Below are 8222 nucleotides of genomic sequence, written 5' to 3' on the forward strand. Positions count from 1 at the left end.
CACAGGTAGCCAGCAAAAGAGCTGGACGATACATCATGATGAAATAATAAAAAAAAAAAAAAAATAATAGTAATAATAAATCATGTCATCCGATATCTTACAGAATAAATGTCGAATTATTTTTTCTTTTAACTTTAAATCCTGTTTTTTCATCCTGAATGGCAGTGTAAGAAACTGGGTAATATATATTTAACCTTTTGTTTTTCTGGTCAGAACATTCAATACAATGACATGTTTCTGAAATGTCAAAGAATGAGTGAAACAAGTAACAAGTAAAACATGCCGAAATAAAAAAAAAAAACCCAAAGGAAAAAAAATCCTTCTAATTATTATGATATGAAATTAGATTGTGATAATCACAGCCACTGACCTCTCTGATGAGGAAATTTATCATCCAATCTAAAAATTACATCACAATATTATATAAAATGATATTGCGATAATCTAGCGCAATGACAGTTACCATGCTAGAATATTATATCATCTCACCACATTAACTTTATACCATACGATGACATCAGCGGCTATGATTATCGTGATATAAGTTTATATCACGATAATTATTATGATTTAGAATTATAAGTTTTTTTGTTGTTCCCTCATGAAATGTTATAATTTTTTGTTGTTTTATTGTCAAATAAAACACCTTTCAGGATTTTGCTGTTCTCATTTCACTTCTGCATATTTTGACATTGAGCAAGCATTTTATCAAATTAATTATTTTGAACTTTCAACCACTACAATTCTAAAATGTTCTGACTATAAAGAAGAGTTTAAAATAAGTAACTCTTTGGTTTGTTGGTTTGTTTTACTCATGACCAAAAATCAGCCCTTAAACTGCAACGAAATGATGATTTGACATTTATCGTGATAATTATCAATATAAAAAAGATCACAATAATCATCATTATCATTACTTTATCACCCAGCCCTCTAGCATATAATATGAGCAGCAATATGATCAGTAGAGAGGATATTAGATCAGGACAGCCACGGTTTTGAGTTTCATTCATCGTCATAAAAAACAGGAATTGATGGAAAGACGTCATGTGAGAAGAGATTCATTTAAAGATTATCATGATTATGTCTCGAAAATGAATTAAAATGACACATTCTGATTATAACTATCAATACTAAATTACAAAATGACACAATTATGGCCCATTTGGCATTAATTGGCAATGCTGATGATACATTGTACACAGGATAAAATTATGTCAAGAATATGATAATTACTACACATTAGAGCTGCACAATATATCGTTTGAGCATCTTCATTGCAATGTACGTGTGCACAATAGTCACATCACAGGTCCTGCAACGTAGGAGGCAAATTAACTCAATGTGTTCTCATGTAATTTCAACTGAGTACCTGACACACACTACGCACAGCGATCCACCAATCACAATAGTTCTTAATCAGTTTACCGAAGCAGACCACGCCCCTGCACATGGAGTGAGTCGCTGGTAACAACGTTAAAAAATTTGCAACGAACAAGAGAAGATCACTGAAAACGAAGACTTGGTGCCAAAAGAAAGTAATGTCAGTTATCTGGAATTATTTCAGCTACAAGAAGGATGATACTGAAACACGTGTTCTGTGTCGACAGTGCCTTGCACCTTTCACCACAATGAGAGGAAACACAGCTGATTTCACCATTTACGTCGGCACCACACAGCTATTATATCCTCCTTAGTAATTTTTCATATCGCAATATATATCGAAGGGTTAAAAAAATCGCAATGCCATTTTTTTCCAATACCGTGCAGCTCTACTATACATACCAAGGTTATAAAAGTTTTCGATTTTTCATTATAGTTTAGTTTTATTTAGTTTTGACTTTTTTTCTCTAATTCAGTTAGTTTTAATTAGTTTTTAGAGCAGGTTTGCTAGTTTTTGTTAGTTTTCGTTATTTTCTAAATGCTTAGTTTTAGTTTAGTTTTAGTTTTTTTTATATCTTTTCTCTTCTTCACCGTCAAATTCAAATAAATCCCAGACAGGACTCTGCTGCTTTCTCCCAACTTTAGCCTCCATGTTTCCAGGTAGAGTGGATACGAGAAGACGCCTAAACGACAAGTGTCAAGAAGTGATGGACTGTTAAATATAATATGGTGCCAGCAGCTAAAATTGCTTAAGGGAAATGAATCGATTTTATATCAATCCAACATTGACAAAGACAACAACGAGGGGAATTTTATCCAGAATTTTTATACGTTTTAGTTAGTTTTGTAAGCACACAATACAGTTTCAGTTAGTTATCGTTTTTTTCTTTTAATTATAGTTTTTATTTATTTCAGTTAACAAAAATGTTGTTACAATTCTAGTTTTCGTCACTTTGTTAGTTTTTGTTAATGATAATAACCTTGATACATACATGCATAAAGTAGTGTAGTTACTACACTATAGTAACATTAAAATGACTTTAACCTTCAATTTATCCTGGAAGTCTGAGAAACTTTATATTTACACAAATAGAAAAATAAAGTTCTTTTTCTGCTTTAAAATGCATATGTGTGCAAATTTGTAGGCTCAGTTCTATCCATGGGACTTTAAAATCCCAACCTTGGTGCTGTGCTAAACCCTCAGGCTCCCACAGCCTGGATGCTTGACAGTATTAATGCACTACTACTCATTGAGCCTCATAATATCCCACCACACCTGTCTCCCTTGTGCTGTGCGAAGACACTTCTAGTGCCAACAGGGCTCTTCTTCTTTCACCTATGCAGGACCTCACCGGGGGGAGGGGGCAGGAGGGGTGCAGATAGATCCCAAAGTGTCCTGTCAGCATCTGCAGGGAAAAGCCAATCCCAGCACCAGCCATCGAGCCCAGCTATCACTTCTGAAACGCAACACCAACTCCAATAGTGCTGAGAAAGCTCCACTGTACTGTACAGCCTGCTGTATGTGCGTACTTAAGCGCATGCATGTGTGATTACAGTCCCTCATGTGTGTGTTGTACATCTTTGTGATGACATCTTGGAATCGTGCTGCAATAACAACTCGAGAGTCCACTTCAATCAGTTTCATCCTGCATACTGATGTGAATTGCATATGCATTTGGCTGCAGCTGTTATCTAAGGTCATTCTTTTGAAAAACTCCCTCGACTCCTCAAATCTCTGGCCATAACACTCGTGGGATTAACAGTTTTATATTCTGAATTGAGGCTGATTATCTACTTGAATTAATAATTAATCATGATATGGTCATTCAGTGACTCAGATTTTATGCTGCATCCTGATGACTTGTCTCAGTTGTTTGGGTATTTTCTGTATAAACATCATCTCGGTGTTGATTGGCTTATCTTGAGAATTGTTTATATTTAGTGCTCTCCAGGAGCTTATGATTCAGTCTTTCTGTCTGCTCTTCAATACAAACATGCGTGTTTGTGCACAGAGTACAAATATGTGGGACTGTTCTTGTAGGACCTCAGTACCTTCTTTATGGACTGTTGGCATTTATCTCTGCAGCATTCACAGTGTGAATGAAAAGTCTAGTTCAAAGAACATATAGTAGAAGAAGACCAAGGTCACAGCATCATATGTCCAAAAAAAAAGGTTTGTGTGCAGGTTGAAGGATGTCTTTGTATTACATGTGAGAAGACTTTATCAAGTGTTCTGTTCAGTTCTCACTTGTTTAATTCTTTGGCAGCAGTCTATAATGGCTTTAAAGTACTGTGTAACATAGTCATCTAGTGTAGATAGGTATGATTTTATAAAGCGTATTACGCGATTACTCCCTCCTTGTGCCGTATTTGTGAAGAGGGCTGAGTCACTCGGCTGTTTCAAGAACTGCACATTGTACAGCCAGAGGGAGTTCATTTTTCTTTTGCGTTATTTTCAACAAAAGCTTCCTATGCCTTCCTCTTGATTGAAGAACATGAAAACTCAAGGGAAGGTGATCTGGTTATTTGACCTTCTTACTTATTCTTTATTTAACACAGTATGCAGAGGACACCAGAACAGTTTTTTTTTTTGTAATATGTTGCAAAATTTGCTGTGCTGCAGATCTCTGAATTCTTCAGATTCTTTCTTTGTTTGTGTCTCTATGAGTATATTTGACATGTATGTGGCCCTACAGGACGTATACGCAGTGGCTGGTGTGTGCTGTCAGGACACAGACATGCTGGTACACCATGCATAATCAGGTTAAGGAGAACAAAGATTTTGGTTTTACAAACAGGGTTTGTTTGGATCAGGATGATCCCAGCATCCACAGCCCGATGGAGAACAGTGGCTCTTTCACAAGGCACCAAGGGAAGAGACCCAGCCGAGGGAACCAACTCAGATCTATGTAAAAGGTTGTGTATCCCTGGAGAATAACAAGGAGAGCGATAGCGAGGAACAGTAAAACCTTCCATTATGTGCTTTTCATAATAATGATAGAGTTAGTTCAAAGACATGTCCTGAAAAGGCCTGAAAAGCTTTAGAGGTGTACTCAGCTTTCACGGTGAAGTCAAAATAAGCCTCTTTGCGTGTTATTTTGGAATAAACATGATGGCAACGTTCCACTGCTGCGTTTGACAGATACAAAACAAGTCACCTTGGGTTTCTGTAAATGTTCGGTTTAATATCAGACTATTTTAAGGTTATAATGAAAGATTCTTTCAAAAAAATTCTGCTCTTTTTCCTCTTTTAAGATAAAGACAAAACACCTAAGAGAGGGAGGACAAATGAGACACATTTAACGCACATGTTTGAATCATAAACTGTATATAAAGACTGATGCAACGGTGCCCTCTGTGTAAATATGAAGTCAAAATGTTCTGGTCTTAGGAGCGGCCAGGTATCTTTTGTGATGCAGTTTTGAGTCACGGTGCATGTGGACAGTAGTGACATGGGGATGCGATGTCTACCCCTCTGGCATTAGGAACTTATCTGCAAGATCCAGGACTGGGATTGGTCATTACAGTCAATCAAACATTTTCATAAAGAAAAATAAGGAGCTGGAATCCCGCCCCTTCCACTGTGCCCCAAGAATAATATGAATGACAGCCAATACTGAGAGACACAGAATGTTTTGGTCCCATCTGATTTCTGCCATATTTACACACATGTTTATGAATTACAAAGATAATTTTACAAACAAAGAAAGTTGAATTTTTTTTGGCACAGACAGTAAAACATCTAGTGTTTAAACTGTGTCTCTCATTACATTTGCACATTAACAGCAACAGAAGGGGTGTTACTTCAGTACACTTTACCTTAATCTGTGAAAATGAGGTAAAAAAGTTTTAATAGAGGTAAAAATCACAGCATGTTTGGTCATGCTGATATATCTAGATATCTAGCAGAGATATCTACAGTGGCTCTAAACAGATCGTGCATAGAGTCTTTCTCTGTACATATTTTCACAGTCTGATGGTTTCGCAAAGTTTCACCACAAACTGTGACTTCCTTGACTTGCAAATGATCTTTTAAACTGATATTATTTATGTAAATGGTGTCATAATTTTAAGGGGGGTTAAAACTGACTTATCTCTTGCTATCGACTGTAATAATAGAATTCACAGTACAATCAGGTCACATGGGGTGTAATTGGAAGGGCTCACTCTAAAACAAAGTGATCAGAAAGATGAACATAAATCAGTCTCATGAAATCTACCCAAAACATCCAAAATTATCTTTTTAGTTTGACTAACGTCTGATAGAATAACACAAAAAGGGTGTGGTTGATGAGCAATATTGCATCCAGCCACAAGGGGGACACTAATGCCGCGTTACCAGTATATGGAATCGGCTCAACTCGGCTCAGCTCAACTCGGATACCAGGTCCTATTCCTGGAGACTGTTTCCATTACTGGGTACTACCAATTTTAGAGTACATGGACGTCATAGCAATGCGGCGCGTTACTTCCATGTTGTCTGCTCCGAGAGTTACCGATAAACTCATTCGTTGCGTGTTGTCTCATCAAGCTCATGCTGGATTTTTACATCTGAATCCCCTCGACTGACCATGCTGTAGTTTTGGGCTGTCATCATGTGGATTAACCTACCGCTATATTTACTGTCCACTTCCACATCTGTTTTTTGTAAAACGGTGGGTCATAGAGACAACTCTCTGATCAATCAGTGGTCTGCAGTGTTTACACGTCACGTTTTAGTATCTGGTCGCCAGTCTTGGAACCTCGGCGGAGGTGATACCAAAAAAGTAGTACCGAGTACCAGATTCCAGGTCCTTTTACTGTTATGGATAGTTCCCATAGATGGCTTTGCTTTAATATAAAAACTGATGACCTTACACGCCCATCTATGGGAACTATCCATAACAGAAAAAGACCACATGCATACATTCATTTCCATGTATATTCACACCATAAATGCTATACTGTATAAAGATGAGGCCCTGAAGATCCACCAAAAGTGAGGCCAAACATCTTATGTCGTGTTTCCACTGCGTGATACTGGCCCGACTCGACTCGCCCTTTTTGCGTTTCCATTATGAAAAAAGGACCTGGAATCTGGTACTCGGTACTACTTTTTTGGTATCACCTCCGCCGAGGTTCCAAGACTGGGGACCAGATAATAAAACGTGACGTGTAAACACTGCAGACCACTGATTGGTCAGAGAGTTGTCTCTATGACCCGCCATTTTACAAAAAACAGTTGCGGAAGTGGACAGTAAATACAGTGGTAGGTTAATCCACATGAACCTTGGGTGTCATTAGACATGGGCATTCGGGGCACTGGGGCATTTTGAAGTCCTAAAGACACCCATGATATAAACTACAGGAGGACATGAGGGAAGATGGGGACACTAGTAAATCTGTTAGGCCTGTTTCCATTTGTTCCTTTAAACTCTTTTCTCTTGAGTGCAGAAAATCACATGATTTTTCTTCCAGAGGTCCATCTAGGTATGATTAGCTTCCAAATCGAAAATCCGTCTCTATATCACAGCGATCAGTGGAGCCACACCGTTGTTACAGCTGACACAATGCACCATTGTTGAGCGTTCTATTGTGAGAATCTTTCAAAAGGGAGGGATCTTTTCAAATGATAAGGATTGGGTACAGGCATGCAAAGCACATATCCATTACATTCAATGTGATCATTGTCACTGATTATCACAAATAAGTAGGTCTTATTACTCAACATCAATACTTCAATTATGAGTCCCGTTAATTGTGCACTGTGTCTGCAGCATTTTGCCTGGCGAAGTCATTTCAGTTCTGTCAAAAACCCATTGTTACTCCACTAATGAAAGGCAATTCACGTAAACGATTAAAGTAGAATCTGGGTGGCCTCTTTTTCGCTGCAGCCGAGTTGCCTTGAGCAGTTTCAGTAGTATGCCATCCATTATTAGTCACTGTCACTGTTTAATGTCCTAAATGAAGGCAGAGATGCACGTTTGACTTCCATCACAAAAGTAACAAATGCCTGGTAATATGTCCTGGATTTGATGCGGTACATCAGCTCCTCCAATCCTGACAACACACTTCAAAGGATCATACCTAAGTGTAAGGCAGACTGTTTCTCTCTCCTTTGACAAGAAATCACTGCAATTCTTCCTGATCGTGTTACCTTTAAAACTTCCAAAGGCTTCACTCTGACCTAAAACCTATTTAAAATCTCAACTTTATTTGAGTTTTTTTTCCCCGAGTATCTTTTTTAGTCAGATTTGGTAAAAAGGGGTTAAAAGAAATGAATTTTGCCTGTGGCTCTCCTTTCTTTCTTTTTTTTCCCTTCTTGCTTTGTCCTTTAGCTCCTTTCATTTGTCCTCTGAGTTCATATCCCTGTGGTCTCAAAACTAGGTTGGACCCAATTTCATACAAGGAGCTAAGCAAGAGAAAGGTACATGCAATTGTTCAACCGCACCGCATCAAAAAATGTCTGGTAAAACAGGCAGCGTGATGTAAGCATGTGTGAAATGACTGGAGATGGATCTTGACTGGGATACACAATATATTTAAAGAAAACCTCATGGGGTAAATGTCACAGAGGAAAAGAGGTGTTGATTGTTTTAGTTGCATTGTCTGCTGATGTTCTGTCTACAGATACAAGGACATGTCTGTAAAGCCATGACATTTTCAGACCTTTGTTTGTGATACATGCAGTTTAGAGTTCACTCAGCTATGACCTTTTAATGGCGCTACATGGCAGACTCCCTAAGAGAGATGAGACGAAAACAAGAGAGGATAACGGAGGCATGGAGTTGCTTTGAGAATTGATTGCACGCTTTCTACATCTTTGATGACAAACTGCGTCCCCACGAGACCAGCGGACT

Source organism: Sphaeramia orbicularis, chromosome 11 (genome assembly GCF_902148855.1).
Source record: "Sphaeramia orbicularis chromosome 11, fSphaOr1.1, whole genome shotgun sequence".
Lineage (NCBI taxonomy): Eukaryota > Metazoa > Chordata > Actinopteri > Kurtiformes > Apogonidae > Sphaeramia > Sphaeramia orbicularis.